At 36.9% G+C, this 14,892-nt stretch overlaps 1 protein-coding gene across 1 annotated transcript in view; it reads right to left on the bottom strand.

Annotated features, from left to right (window-relative positions):
• SOX6 (SRY (sex determining region Y)-box 6) overlaps positions 1–14,892 on the bottom strand; it is a 239,801-nt gene that overhangs the window by 123,283 nt on the left and 101,626 nt on the right. The gene's annotated exons all lie outside the window — the stretch shown is intronic.

The raw sequence follows: 14,892 nt of genomic DNA on the forward strand, positions 1-14,892 counted from the left end.
TACTGAAATTAGGAAAAAAAAATTCTCTTTTTTTTTTTTTTTTTTTTTTTTAGTTAGATCTGAGAGACTATAAGTTTCACCTGAAATTTCCAACACAATTCTGATAATTATAATCATTATATTGGAAATATAATTGTAATATAATAATACATTGGTTCTAAAGGTGGCTACTTGAAGTAGGAATATAAAATAGGTTTTTCATGCAAAAATTAAATGCCAAGGAAACCATGCAAGAAAGATAAAACATTCCTGCCTTTACCATCCTAACCTTGGAAAGATTAAGTCTTGCATCCAATGCTAAATGTATGACTTGATGAAGAATACAGTAAATTTGGTCAGTTCAGTTTTGAGTTGAAATTGCCTGAATCTCAACCTACAGTATTGTTAAAAAAAAGCGCCCCCAAAAACCCCATAAAACACATATGAAGGATCCAATTCAAAAGAACATATTTGTCTGTAAAATTAGACAAAGATTTCATGGGTCCTATGCCAACGGAATAACCTCTAATATAACCTGTACAAACTGTCTCTGTAATGTTGGAAGCAGCACTCTATTAGATGCACCAGTTTCCATTTTTTCTAATTTTTATCCCTTTCACATTCAAACACTCAATCCAAAAAGCAAGCTGCTTCTACTAAGGTCACTCTATAATTTCTACTGCTGACTCAGTTTTCACAAATGCACAGGCACTGTGTCCTGAGCATAGGCTACGAGCTTCCAGGCCACACATCCAAAAGCCTTTTCCTATGTCATGTTGAAGCCCGTTTAGTCCATGACCCCACAGAGAAATTACAGAAGACTTTTTTCCACACATTTGCGTTCTGGTTTTAAGAGGATCAGTATGTTCTGATCAAGAAGAATCAAATGGGCTGCCTGTTCCTCAAGTTTCCTGTTTGTTTCAGAATAAGAAGCAAGCCTGAAACCACGCAGCATTTCTTGACAAAGTGGTTTGCTCATGGTGACCACAACCTGTTGCACTGGAGTGGCTCATCTTTCTCTCAAGGTAACAACACAGTTTGGTAACACTGTCCAAAGAAAATAATTGTGTTTTCCTCACTTTGAAAAATTATTGCATCACTCTGTCAAATGATTGGCCTATTCTCCACAGGGAATGTCAACTGCCAGTAATGCAGAAGTGACCCAAGCCCCATATTAGAAAAGGCAGGGAAAAGTCCTACTTGTATGGAGTAGCATCACTAGACTACTTGAAAGGAACCATAAAGGTCTTCTGGGTCTAAACCCATCTTTAAATATGTAGTGAGAACCTTACAAAAAGCATATGACACTAGGCATGTAATTCAGTAAATACTAATGTGCTTCATAAATGCTGAAACATTTAGCGGGACAATATTAATTATCATATTTACAGGAATGCAGTAAGAACTGAGGACAACTGCTGCTGCTCTATGTGAGACAAGGAAAGACTGAGAAAGAAGACGACATCTGAGAAGGAAATTCTCTGCACCATTGGAAAAAAATCTTTCCATAAGCTTAAGGGATGATGACTTTCATTGCAGGCCCAAAATAAAATGAACACACTTCTTAATTTATTTTTGGTCAGCAGGACTTTTAAAATGGCTATTTCATAAAGAGAAATAACACCCTTGTAATTTTAATTTATGTTTATGTAAAATGAAAGTGGCAGTTCTGTGTTAATAAACCTTGCTTAGGAAAAAAAAAATCAGTTGCTGAACTATGGTGAGTAATTAGCCCCTTAGCACCCCCTTTCTCCAGGAATGCTTCCTCCTGAGCTGGCTCTTTTAAATAGCTTCAGTCCTGGCTGCCTTTGTTGAGCTTGGAAATTGTGCACATATGAGAGAAATTAAGCCCTCATTTAACAGGGACACATGCCTGTCAAGTCCAGAGGAACAAAGGCTGGTCCCTGGGGGCTACTCAGCTCCCTGAGGCTGCCACTCATTCTGTTAGCAATGCTTACCCTTTACAGATTGTGTATAAAACCCAATAAATCATTTCATCTGCTCTGGTTAATATACACATGAGCCTGGGACTTTCTTCAAAGTATTTTTTTTCTTTTGCTTGCAACTCCATTCGTTTATTAAGAGGTGACCGATGTTTGCTAGAGGGTAGCCAGGCCTTTACCTTTATATAATAATAATAATATCTGGAAAGTAAACCTGAAATATTTACTGTCAGAAATAAAGATATTTGATGCTACATCTATTTCACACAGGAAATGTTTTATTACTCTTTAATGGTCAATAATCATCAGTGTCTATTGTATAAATTACTAGTATATCTGTTTCTCCTAACATTACATCTGAAATGTATGCATATTTAAACTGATATTAAAACAACAGGGTAAATAAAGTGACAGATGTGTAGTCTTGCCTAGGAAGAGAATCTTTTCTCGATTAAAACAAACCGAACAGGAAAGTAATACAAGGAACCCATTAAACTTTTGTTCTTTACAAAGTGTTATCACAAAGACACATCTATACTATCCTGAACAAAAGAAACAGGACTCTGATGATAAAAAAAAAAAGGAAAAATTAATTGCACAAAGTGATAACTGAAGTAAATACCTTCAAGACAAAAATATTCAGATACAATGTAACAGCTACCTCCAAGGTCTGTAGGATGGATAGGTACAATTATCCCCAAATATAAATGCACACACAGAGCAGCAGAATATTTTAGAGTGAATAAAAAAAAAAAAATGCTGTCATTTTCACATGAGCTCTTTTTGTTTTTAAGAGGGCCTAATTCTGTACTTCTAGTATTAGACTGACATAAGCGGAGAGAAAATGAACAACACCAGCCGAGGAAATGGCACCCTGCACTGCATTCAATGAAGCAAGACCATCACTAAGTTGAGAATGAGTTTTTCCTTATACTTGAGTGTAGGATTAAGCCAATGAAGACAAGTCAGTGGTGTAGAATAAAAACAAATTAAAGTGCAGAGTTGTATCTTCTTTCCTTGAAATGGTGAAAGCAATATTTCAATGCCTGCTATTAACAGCAATCTTTTTGTTTTGTCCACTCTGCAATTTTTAACTAACACACTGAGAGCATGCCATTCCTCAAGCAACAATATTACACTTTGTATTTAAAACCACAAAGAGGGCTGACTGTTCTGACAGCTTTAATCCTGATGATACTGGGAGCCCCAAGTAAAAAGAAACTGGTACAGCATGGAGTTTTCCCTGCTCAGCAGGCAGAGAAAAAGCAGTTCTGGTTTTGATAAGTAAAACCAGATATAGTCAATGGGTATATGCTAAAGCCTTGCAATTAATGGGAAACATCAACAGTCCAATGAACTTGCATATCAGTGGGGTCTTTCAGTAGACCTCTTCTCCCATCTAGTTAAAATCTCACCTACTGTACAACAGTCATGACTGTTTTTTGTGTAAAGAATTGACCATTCTCCACTATCATCAGAGGGGAAAAGAGATATGAAGACACCAGCTCCCATTTATATAGTAAAAAAAAACTCTGCATGTTGTTATTACTGATATTTTTCTCTGCAAATTTGTGTGAATATAGCAACAAAAAGTGTCTGGCAGGATCATGACCTAAATACGAGGTGTTTTACAAATATGAAGATGTGTGCCCTTGTCCTGAAAGATCTGACAGTCAGGAGAAAATATTGTAATAGTAATTCATCTTAGTTAAAAACAGCAACCACAATTTAAAAAGTCCAGCCTTTGCTATGCTCAAAGGCTATCATTCAGTGTATATTAAAAGCAAAATATTAACGATTACCTTAGAAGAACAAATTCCTGTAAACAAAACATGATACCATTATCCCATGCCTGTGCAATCCCAAAAGTGGCAGAAATGCAGTAAATAAATTATTTCCTAGGAATAAAAACTGTAAAATGCAATGCACACATCTGCATTGTTCAACTTAATAGGGATCTACAGCTTCTCCTCCACCATCAGAATCGGTAAGTATAAGTAAATGAAAATTAAGTCCTTATCAGTAAAAGTTTGCCATAAAAGTAGTTGTCATTCTAGAAAAAGTCTGACTAAACCTAACCTGTGTTAGCAAGAGCTGAGTTCAAATTCAAATCCCTGGTGCAAGTGTCTCAAAACAGAGACCTTTCATTTCAGCAGAATTCCTCAGTACCCATCCTGGATTTACCTGGTTAAGAGAAGATCTGTTTCTAGAGGCCATAAGCAAGCGTTACCCAGGCTGATTTTTTCCCCTTGAGCAAACCTGATCAGAAACTCTGAGCTGCTTTATCCACTTACTCTTTACAGATCAAAATGCAAAACATTGCCGTGAAAACAAGGGAGAATATGCAAAGGTGTTATATGCTATGTATGCCGCTGACATAATACTTTAATAGGATATGCTGTAATTTCCTGCAATTAATATCTTAGCAGAGCTATAAAGGCTATTTTCCAAAATTATACTATTGCGTTTACAACACTAAAATTAATGTTGTGTCAACCTTTCCATTATAAGCCCCCTTTTACAGAGGTTTATAACTTGGCCATAAAAATATATTCTAGCCTAAAATGTGGCATGCAAGTTCTCCATTTAGAAGCAGCCATTTTGATTAAATAAAAACTATTATTTAACAGCTGTTTCAAGTAAGTCTTTTGAATGCCCTACAAAATGTGCAAGAGACTGCCAAGAAATCTAGGCATTCTTCATACAAAAAAATTTTTCTCTCCACAATAAGCCACAGTTCAAAGGATGTTTCAGAGCCATGGAAGTTGCTCCATATCTGTAAGGAAAATACATGGTTCTGTGAAACTACAGGCTTCTTCAGTGAGAGTAGTCTCTCCACTTGCCTCTTTCTATATGAAAACCTGAATATGTGGTCAGCAGCTCAACCACATGGGAGACTCAAGCTAGCTGATACGGTTTTCACTGAGACAGGAGAGTGGGTGAGAGCAACAAATATTTCTCTGTCTGGCTGAAGTGGACACAATCTGGCTAAAAGCTCCATCATTTTTAAGACAAGTGATAAGCTGACAGAAGGTCATGATAGAAAAGACGACCAAGACTTTAGAGAATCACCCTATGAATTCTGAAACCACAGATTTCAGGTCTGTCAGATTTCATAGGAGAACTGGAACAAGTCACTTAGGAAATCTAACTTAGGTGCTTAAATTAGGAACCTTGTTGTCTAATCAACAGAAGGTAATTCACAGCACCTGGACTGCTTTATATATGGAGCCAAAAGTCCTAATTCAGTCACCAGAATTAGATATCTAAAATTAGATGCCCTCAAATATCTATATGCTTTTTATTCTGCCTCAAAAGAGTGTTGTGGGGGTAATACACTTCAGCTTCCGAAGACGCACAGATATGCAGGTACAGAGGATACGGCTATCCTGAAAATATATCACAATAAAATTCAATGAGATGGAAAAGACAGAGCTAGAAATGTGATAGCAGAGTTCTTCATACAAATCACTCGTTGTCAGAGCAAAAAACACAAGTGCCATACCTCCTCCTCTGAGAAAAGTTTCTTTCTATATTTATATTCTATAAATTGCTTTGTCAAATAAGGACTCTCAGTCTCTGCTTAGGCTATTAGGTATATATTGCACTATCAACTTTATTTTGTTAGTTGTAGCAAGTACCCACACTACTTATTTATCTAACCAATCTAGATTTTAAACTAACTATATGTTCCTCCAAGTGGTTAATCTCTCATATACAGAATAAAAATGACTAATACATTACTTCAAAATAAAGTTCCCTAACGCAGAAGTCCCCTCCTATACTGTGGGGTGGTGATGTGTCTCAAGATGGATTTCACACTTCACCATCAACTGTGAATTTCTTTCCTTTTATTATTTGGTGTTACAACTTTAATGTTTTCTTAACATACTGTCATTTTGGGTGGGTGAATAAGATTAATTCAGCATTTCATAATGCACCATTGTATACTGTTTACATCATTTATTTTCTTTTTATTGAATGATTACAAAGTTAAATTTAAAATTAATAACATTTTGTGGGAGTTAGTGCATGTGAATTAAGTGTGGTGATGTCAGTGCATCCCTCTGGAATTTAAAAGATATTTCACTGTGTTATATCATGTGCCGCACAGTATATCAATTTTTATTTCCCATCCCTCAAGTATGGAATGCACACTGTGTAACTTCTTAGGTTCTCAATACAGACATAATTTACCCAAGCTGTGCAAATGTCCAACTTGCTGAAGATGATATATACAAGATTTATATAAAAGACTAGTTCTTTCAAACAAGCGTCTTGCATACAACACAAACCACTACATTATCTAATTATTTGGGGGGAGAGTGTTCTAATGTAACTGTAGCCATAAACTAGGTTTTCCTTACTTTAACAATGACTTTTAAATTAGATAGGTAAATTCCAGGCAAGGCCACTCACCTTTCCTTGAGAGCTATGCTTTGACATTTTTGCACGTGTCTGGATTAGTTGGTGTCATAAGACAGCAAATATCAGAAATATTCCTTCACTTTACTTTTACAGATAGGCCATCAAATGTATAACAAATGTTAAACAGCATCTGGTTTGCTCATTTACCAGTTTGCACATACTGCTACTATTTTATGTGAATTCATAATTCCTGAATGAATTCAGGGCAATGCACTTACTTCCTCCTTGCTGTCATGACTTTAAATATACTTAAAATAAGTTTTTTATGCTCAAATTGATTCAGTAATACGCTTGCATTCTGGAGCATTCCCACGATTAACAACTAAAACACATTTTGAGTCTCTAGGTCAGGGTTTGGTCCATCTGGTATATTTAAGATTTTACAGTGAGATTTTAAAAAGTACTTTGCAATTTATTTGCTAAATGCTTTTGGCTTTTTTATGTGGGGCTGTACTTCATCATTTTCCTTCAAATACCTGCTTCTGGAGACAGAAATTTTGGCCTCTGATATCATCACATTCCAGTCTTGCCTGTATATCTGAATATTTCCATAAATCAAGTCATTTCAATAGAGCATTTATTAATTATTTTCTTTATTCACTGTTTCCTGATCAGTGTGTCAAATAGGGTAGGTTGGTTGGTTGTTTTTTTTTTAAAAAAAGTAATGCAAATCCTGATTGTTTTGCCTCTTGGCCATCACATGGTTGTCAATCACAAAAATCATCACTGAAAAAGTGACTAATTAGAAATGAAAGGCCAGTATCTTAGGCAGCTTCTGCCAGTCCTGGGATATGTTTCAGTCTAACAGTGATGTAAGACCTGAAAAAGAGCTGGTGTCCCCAAAAGGTTGCCTGTTTTTCCCAACAACACCTGTTTGTTTAATAAAACAAATTACATCCCCTAAAATCCCTGCCTCATTTCTGTCTTTGCTATTTCAAACACAATACTAATATCCTAGATCCTTCGTCATCTGAGTTGCTCAATTCCACAAAACCTACTTATGTGAGTAACACTTAGATATACAAGTCATCAAATACTGGCGATGCAAGTACTACTCAAGCAAATAAGACTTCACAGGATCAGCCCTGTTGGTAGGCTGCCAGTTGGCTGAATTTCTGCTCCCAGTTACCCATTTTAGTATGTGAACATGCCACTTAAGAAGGAAACTGATTTTCAGTGCTGGAGCAAATACTACATTATTATTGCAACATTGCAAATATTACATTATGCAGACTGACAGAGGGGGTGATGTAGACCTGTACTACCAGAAGAATAGCACCAGAGGGGTTCAGAGGGGAAAAATCTCTGCCAAACTCCTTGGGAGCTAGATCAGGGTGTCTAGATCAGCAAGCACTGAGGCCGCCACAGCATGTCACTCCACGCTTGGCTGGAATGGGCAGACCACCAGCTGACAGTGACCCCTGGGCAGCAGTTCAGGTGGGTAGCAAATATTTGCTTGATCCTCTGCTGTTATTCAGGAGCTGGTTATAATCTGCCCCTAAAATAACAGGGCTCAAATCTGAGGCCCTTCCATAAGCAAAGGCTGTAGAACGAGTGTTTGTTTGGGTTCAATAGAATCAATGAGATTTTAGCCCCTGGCTTTGACAGAGTAACGGCTTAGAACAAGCCCTTAAGCTACTGGCGAGATTGCAAGGCAGCACTCCCAGGGCGAATGAAGCAGCAGTATTTGAACTGGGGAGCATGGACGCCTATGCCTTCATTTCCAACTTTAAAAAAAGATGTGGGAGAGGGAAAGTGGGAGGGCAGCTACTATCATTTTCTGCACCAATATGAGCCTGAGAAACAATGATATTTACTTTGGTTTAACTAATTTCCACACATCAGATCATGTTCAGCACCCGTGTGCCAAAGTCCTATTCTTCAAGTCTGTTGAAATATCACTTTCTGAAACATGTGTGCTAACATTTGGCCAACACCACCACAAGATCATTTTATTAACTTGTAGCTCATTTCATAGACTGCTGCTCATGTTGCTAACATATGCTATTCTACCATTTACTGCTCTATAATTAGAGAAGTCATATGAAAGAGATACACAAGGCTTAATTTTTGCATTAAATACAATTTGTTTAGACTCGGGTAGGCGAAATAAAACTATTTAAAAGAAAAAAAACCCAAACCTATAGTGAATTAGAAAACTGCAAGGAAGCTAATTTAACTCTTAGAAGGTCACAATAAAATTTTTTTAAAACCCACTCCCCCACCTCAAGACTGAATAGAGTTTTAAGGATTGTGTTAAGACTTAAATCCAGAACTACTTTTTGCTTTGGCAGAATAAATCTTGTTTCCAAGGGCTGAGGGCCGCAGGGGCAGAGCAGCTAGTAGGATCCTTGCAAACTGGGGACCAAAGTGCAAGATCGGAAGCTTAGGGGTAGCACAGGAGGGGGTGAACTGTGTGTCTTTTTCCTTAGGCCACCACCATGCTGTCATGCTAATGCATTTTTAGGATTGAAGAGGTTGACTAAAGGATAGGGAGCATCACCAGAATATTTACTAAAGCATGGCCTGCTCAGAGAAGGTAAAGATCTTACATCACTTCTCTTCCCACACAGCTGACAGAGAAAATCCCAAGGCATCCATGCCAATGGCTTTTGTTGGAAAAAGCTGACCTGTAACAGAACATTTGCTTGGGTAATTATCACATAAGAACTTTAGAACTCATTAATAAGCCATGGTGTGATAATAAATAAAATACGACACATTTGAGTTTGACTTTTAGAGTATTTGTCTTTCTTCTGTTGGATCTGTTTCCATTTTTGCTAAGGAAGTTATGAGCTGGACAGAAGCTGTGATGCCACGCCTACAGCAGAGCCCCATGAATTTGAATCAGTGATGTAGCAGCCAGCTACCAGTTACAGGCACATAACAGCATTTCTCCCTTGCACGCACACACAACGGCACTGCAGAGGGGAGTTAGACATAGATGTTTTTTTAATACTGAACTGTTTAAAAACATTAAATAAAAACCCAAAGAAAACAGATACTATTGACAGCTAGGAACCAAATTCATAAGCAAACTGGAATTTAAGGGAAATGTATGCTTTCTACTGTAAATTAATAAACTGCAGCTATAGTTTATTAAACCACCACAAGAATTTGCATTTTCTACTGCCATAATCTTGACTGCTTAAAAATTAGAGCAGTTTTACCTATTCTTTAATCCAGAAACATCATTATTAAAATGTTTGATGCAGGCTACAGTGCATCTATCATTACTTGTAAAAGTTAATTAGATTAGATAAAAGAAATAATTAGATTTGCATTTTTATCCTGGTTTTAAACTTCCAAAGAAGATCACAACAGTGTGCCTGTGGGCAATTAAAAACAGCATACAGCAGTGAAATATAAAGGCAAAAAAGGTCTGTTTTTCCTGGCTAATTCATGATTGAAGATACAATTACAAAATATTTTAAGGGTTTGCTGAAGCTGGGGGCTATTCCTAGACTTCTAAGCTTTGTTTATAACTCTCGCTCTCTTTCAAGGGAGTATCTGATCTGCGTACCCTGCCAATAGAAGTATCAAATTGCTTTCAATGGCTTTATTTGGTCCTGTTCAGAGCTTGCTGGAAGAGGATCAGTTTCATGATCAATAACAACAAAACAAAAAAAAAAAAAAAAAAAAAAAAAAGAAAAGGGGTGGGTGAGAATATTCCCTAGTGCTGGAACAGTAGCACTGCAATTGCTTTTTGCTTGTCAATGCTAAATACAGTTTACAAAGAGAGACAGCCTCAGAGAGCGTAACTGAACTGACAATAACTAGATTCCAGCTTGTGCATTTTCAGCAAGCTTGCTGTAAGGAGCTTTAACCTATCTCCAAAAGGCAATAAATGAAAGACTCAGCTCTTAAAATTGGAGGTCAGTTACATACTGAATGATGGAGCATATCTTTAAATCTATTTCTACTATTATTATCCTAGCAAAAAATTAATTAACCAGGTCAGGGAGGTCATGAAGGCTAATGTGGAATGTAATTATTCCTGATCTTTAGACATGTACTTCACATAAAGAGATAGTCCTTATTCAGCTCACCAGGTACCTGAATAGTCAGTAGTTAATCATGGATAAGAAGACAGACTCTTTGGTTCAGCCTCTTAAGTTTTAAGTACGATTCAAATGATTCCTATTCAAGGACAGTTTAAATAGTTGTAATTTTTATGTCACTGTTCTTTTGTTTGTTTACTATCACAGTAATCATTCACTCTTTTTGACTGAAACAGAAAATGCAAGAACATTAACATGAAACTACAGCAGCATGAATATATAGATTAAAACTAGAAAAAATTATTATTAGGAATAACTTCTAGTGTCTGAATTAAAATGGAATACTTATGGGAGCAAAGGAAGCCAGACTTTCTGTGTGATGGAAATCATACTGATTCAAACAGAGAAGGAAATGCTCTGCAACAGCATCGAGCACAGTACAGGGGAATAAGGTGAAGGGAAATGGACAAAATATCCATCGCAAGTTTTTCAGAAAAGCTCAACAACCAGTGTCCCTTTTAAAGTTTTCCGTCACAGTTTAGGACTCAGCCTAACAACACTTGACCATGAGAGAAGGGAAGCCCTCAAACTTTCACGCCTTAAATCCTACCCCGGTGTTGGAAAATCCTGAAGAAACATGCTCCAAGTACCAATGTGATTCAACCCCTTCCTCAGCTAGATGCCGTGGGGTGACAGGCAGTCCCCAAACCTCAGTCTGACAGGACTGCATTCTGACAACGAGGCACTGAGTTCACATTTCAGGATTTCAGGGCCTCAAGTAATTTTCAGTGATGGAACCCTTCTTGAGATATAAGCCTTCCCTTCAAATGTAGTCTCATCTTCATGATGTACCACTGTATTCCTCCCAGAAAAAAAATGAATTTTCCCTTATCCCTACAGGTTTTACCTTTCACAGCACAGGCTAAGAAATGTTCTTGAAATAGTCTCATTTTCTCCCTTCTACTTTAAGAATGCTTTTTTATTTAAAGAATAAAAAAAAAAAGTTCTTTTAAAAGAAAACTGAACCATACTGGAGACTGATCTGAGAGCTCTTACTTGCCCTGCAGTATTTTCTCAACTTTATTTCAACTAAAAGCAATGATTTCACTGCACAGTTTTGCAGAATAAAGAACTTTATTTGGCATACTAGATTTCTTCCCATCTCTATGGACTCCTCTTCTGCAGAGTGTTTACGAGCATTACGACCAACTGAGCTGAAAAGTAATAATACACTGCATTTATTTGAAATTTTTCATTTAAGATTTTCAAAACATTATGTTTGAATTGAGGAACATGAAACAATTTGCCAAACTTCAGCTAATCAGAGGCAGAACTGAGAACAGCTCCAGATTCCCACTCCCTTTAGCCCACAGACAAAACTGCTTTCCCCAACATGCACACCATGAAAGTAACATTAGCTTCACTCAGAAACCACAAGACAATAATGCAGAACATTTAATGACCTCACTAATCTTGAAATACCTATGTTGTTCTCATATGCTAAGGTTAGCTAATGTCCTCTTTGCTCATAGACTGTTGACAAGGTTTTGGAAGTATAACAAACCTGGAGTAAGGCACTCCAATACATTTTTTAAAAAGAAAGCAAAAACAACTACATTTAAGAAAGGTGTTAAATTTATTAAATAAACAAATAATATACTAAATAAGGTAAATAATAAATACCAAATAATGAAAATTCTCAGTAAATTAACCCAGTAGGTGTCCAGTGAAAGATGTGTTTTATTTAATGTGGAATATTTCCACTTTTATATGTGGTTGACAGAAATCTTGTAAGCCCCATCTAAAGTAGTTTCTAATTGTTTAAATGGTTAAATAAATGATGCACTTATTCACAGAAATTATTGTTTAAGAACTAACACTGTACCTCAGAAGATGACAGTGGCACACCGCATAGGGCACATGTCATGAAAACATTGCATCAGCAATGCCCCACTCCTGCATCCCGGAGAACATACTGTACTCATTTCAAGTAGCTGTGCCATGAATAGGCCCGTGCCCAGATGGAACTGGCACCTGTGCTACTTATATTTTGTAATCTTTTCAAAAGAGGAGTGGCAGGGAAGAGTACTATTGTTTTTCCTTTCTCACAAAGTATAGATAAAAATCCACACCATTTTTTATAAGTGAACCCTGTTTCCTGAAAAGAGTTGCTCAAGAGTGTCTTTAAACAAACACATCTTCTGAATAAAATCAAGTAAGTTACTGGGGGTGCAGTTCCAAATTCTATCAAGCCCAAAAACTAAATAGAAAATGTAAACATTTATTAGAAGATTTTTTTTTTCCCCTCAAGTCACAGAAAGCATAATTCACCTCATCTCACTTTAGATCTCTGTGTTATAGGCATCAGCATCCAGATCGTTTATAGTTAATGGAGAAAAACAGCCATTTTGCGGAACAATTAATCTGGCATATTTTAAATATCTACTTTAGGAGAAGATGAATTGCATCCTAGCACTAGTCACTCTGCTTCTCTCTGTTCACTATAAAACCGATCTGGATAATTATTCGAAACAAAGTCAACACTGCAGTTATCTACTTTCGACGTGACGAATTCCACCCAGAGTCACCAGTACGACTTCACCATCAGTAATTCCCAGGTTTCCTGGGAAGATGCTGGGAGGGGACATGGGAGAACTGGCACAGCACTCTATCTCTCACCCACCTCCTGGTTTACCTATCCCAACTATAGCCTTTAGGGAGCTACAGGTCTCAACACACTACAGCGCTCGTTATCATTTCAATAGCAACAAACCTATTACGAACTGCAGAGTCGACTTAGCAGCTAAGTTCTCTCCCAAGCAACTCCTGGCTAGCAAACCTGCTACAGAATTAAGAAAGAACAAATAAACAACCAACACCCACTTGGCTTACAAGCAAATGGACTATGTAAACTGGTGTTTAGCCTAGGAAACAATCTCCTAACAAACCTTTCTTTGGTAATCTCCTCATAAGATCAATGTATGTTTGAGACAGAACCTGCCCAACATGCCTACTGCTTCAGACTGGAGCCTACAATGTTCTTTGACCAATGAGATGCCCACTACCAATCTGACTAACAGGCTGGGTGACGAAACAGTCCTCACTGCCTCAAATACCCTGTTTATATTCATGTAAATAGAAGGATAAATGAAGACGCCAAACTACTGAGGAATTATGGAAAAAGGGCAGCTTATATTGGCAAAAATTTTGAAAGAAATATAGGGAAGGATCACCAAGAAATAATTTAGCTCACATGAACAAAACAATCATTAAAACATTTCTTTGTATATACATGTAGGAAAGGATGAGAAAGAAAACTTGTGGAGCATTCAAGCACTATGTAAGATGAAGATTGTGAGTGAACAAGAAAATGAACCTGTAATCTATTCTAAAATAAACCTAAAACCTATTCTACAAGACCGCATTTCCCCAGAGACACTGGAAGGATAAAGCTACCGGAAAGTATTGAGTGAACTGAAACATTAAGTACCTTTCAACTTTTTACTACAGAGCAGGATACTTCCCAGTAAAACATACCCATATTCTCCAAGTAGGAACAAAAATTAACTGGTCATGATTCCTCTTTCTTTGTCCTAATTTTAAAAATTAGAAATTTCTCACGCAAATATCTGTTCTGTTTAGCAGACTCATATATGTTTCAGTCTTAGCTTTTATGCCAAGTAAAGATATTTTTAATATGATTCTTTGTTTTTAGAAGCCAGGTTTACAAATAACACTTAGAGAAGATAGTGTATTTTTTCCTTTCACTATTCTATATCTCTTCCACCCTTTCTGTACACCCAATATGAACATGCAGTCTTCCAATAGGCAATGACAATAACGGCACTTCAAAATTCAATTGTGTCTTTCATCCCTGGTATCCACACATTTATATATGTTAATTAAACTCCTTAAAATGAAACTGCATTACAATATTTTCAAAAACATTTACAAGCATTCCTTTGGTATGAGGGAAAGCAAATTTCAGGTTTGTCATCTAGTAACATGGCAATCAGCTGATTAAGGAAAAAAAATGACAGTCCAAGCTTATGAGAAGTGATTGGCAGCACAATCATCTGTCAGACCAAATCGAACTATTTAAATCAAAGAACATGGCCATGGAAATGCTTTCAAACAAAGTGGGAAGCAGAGAAGGTATTACATGTCAACAATGCCTCTACCTACATGTCACTCGCTGCCCACATATATTTGCCCAAAATTAAACCAGGTTCTGAGTACAAGTACAGATAATTGAATGACCCCAGAACACTCCCAGATCCACGAAGGTACAGTTACTCCTAAGGTACGTATGTATGGGACACACATACCTGTGGGTCTTTGTACATGAGCAGATTGGTCCAAAAAGCAGAGAGGTCCAAAAGATTTAGTACTGTCTTAATGTCTGTTATCCTATTCTATAGCTGTTTGCTTTAGTTAATGATGTGGAAAACATTCTTCTAAACTTTTTATCAAGCCAATTTTGCCTTTGCAAAACAAGGAATTCTATGAACAATGACTGAGACTCTGCTTTTACTTCACAA

Source organism: Eurypyga helias, unplaced genomic scaffold (genome assembly GCF_000690775.1).
Source record: "Eurypyga helias isolate BGI_N326 unplaced genomic scaffold, ASM69077v1 scaffold8274, whole genome shotgun sequence".
NCBI lineage: Eukaryota > Metazoa > Chordata > Aves > Eurypygiformes > Eurypygidae > Eurypyga > Eurypyga helias.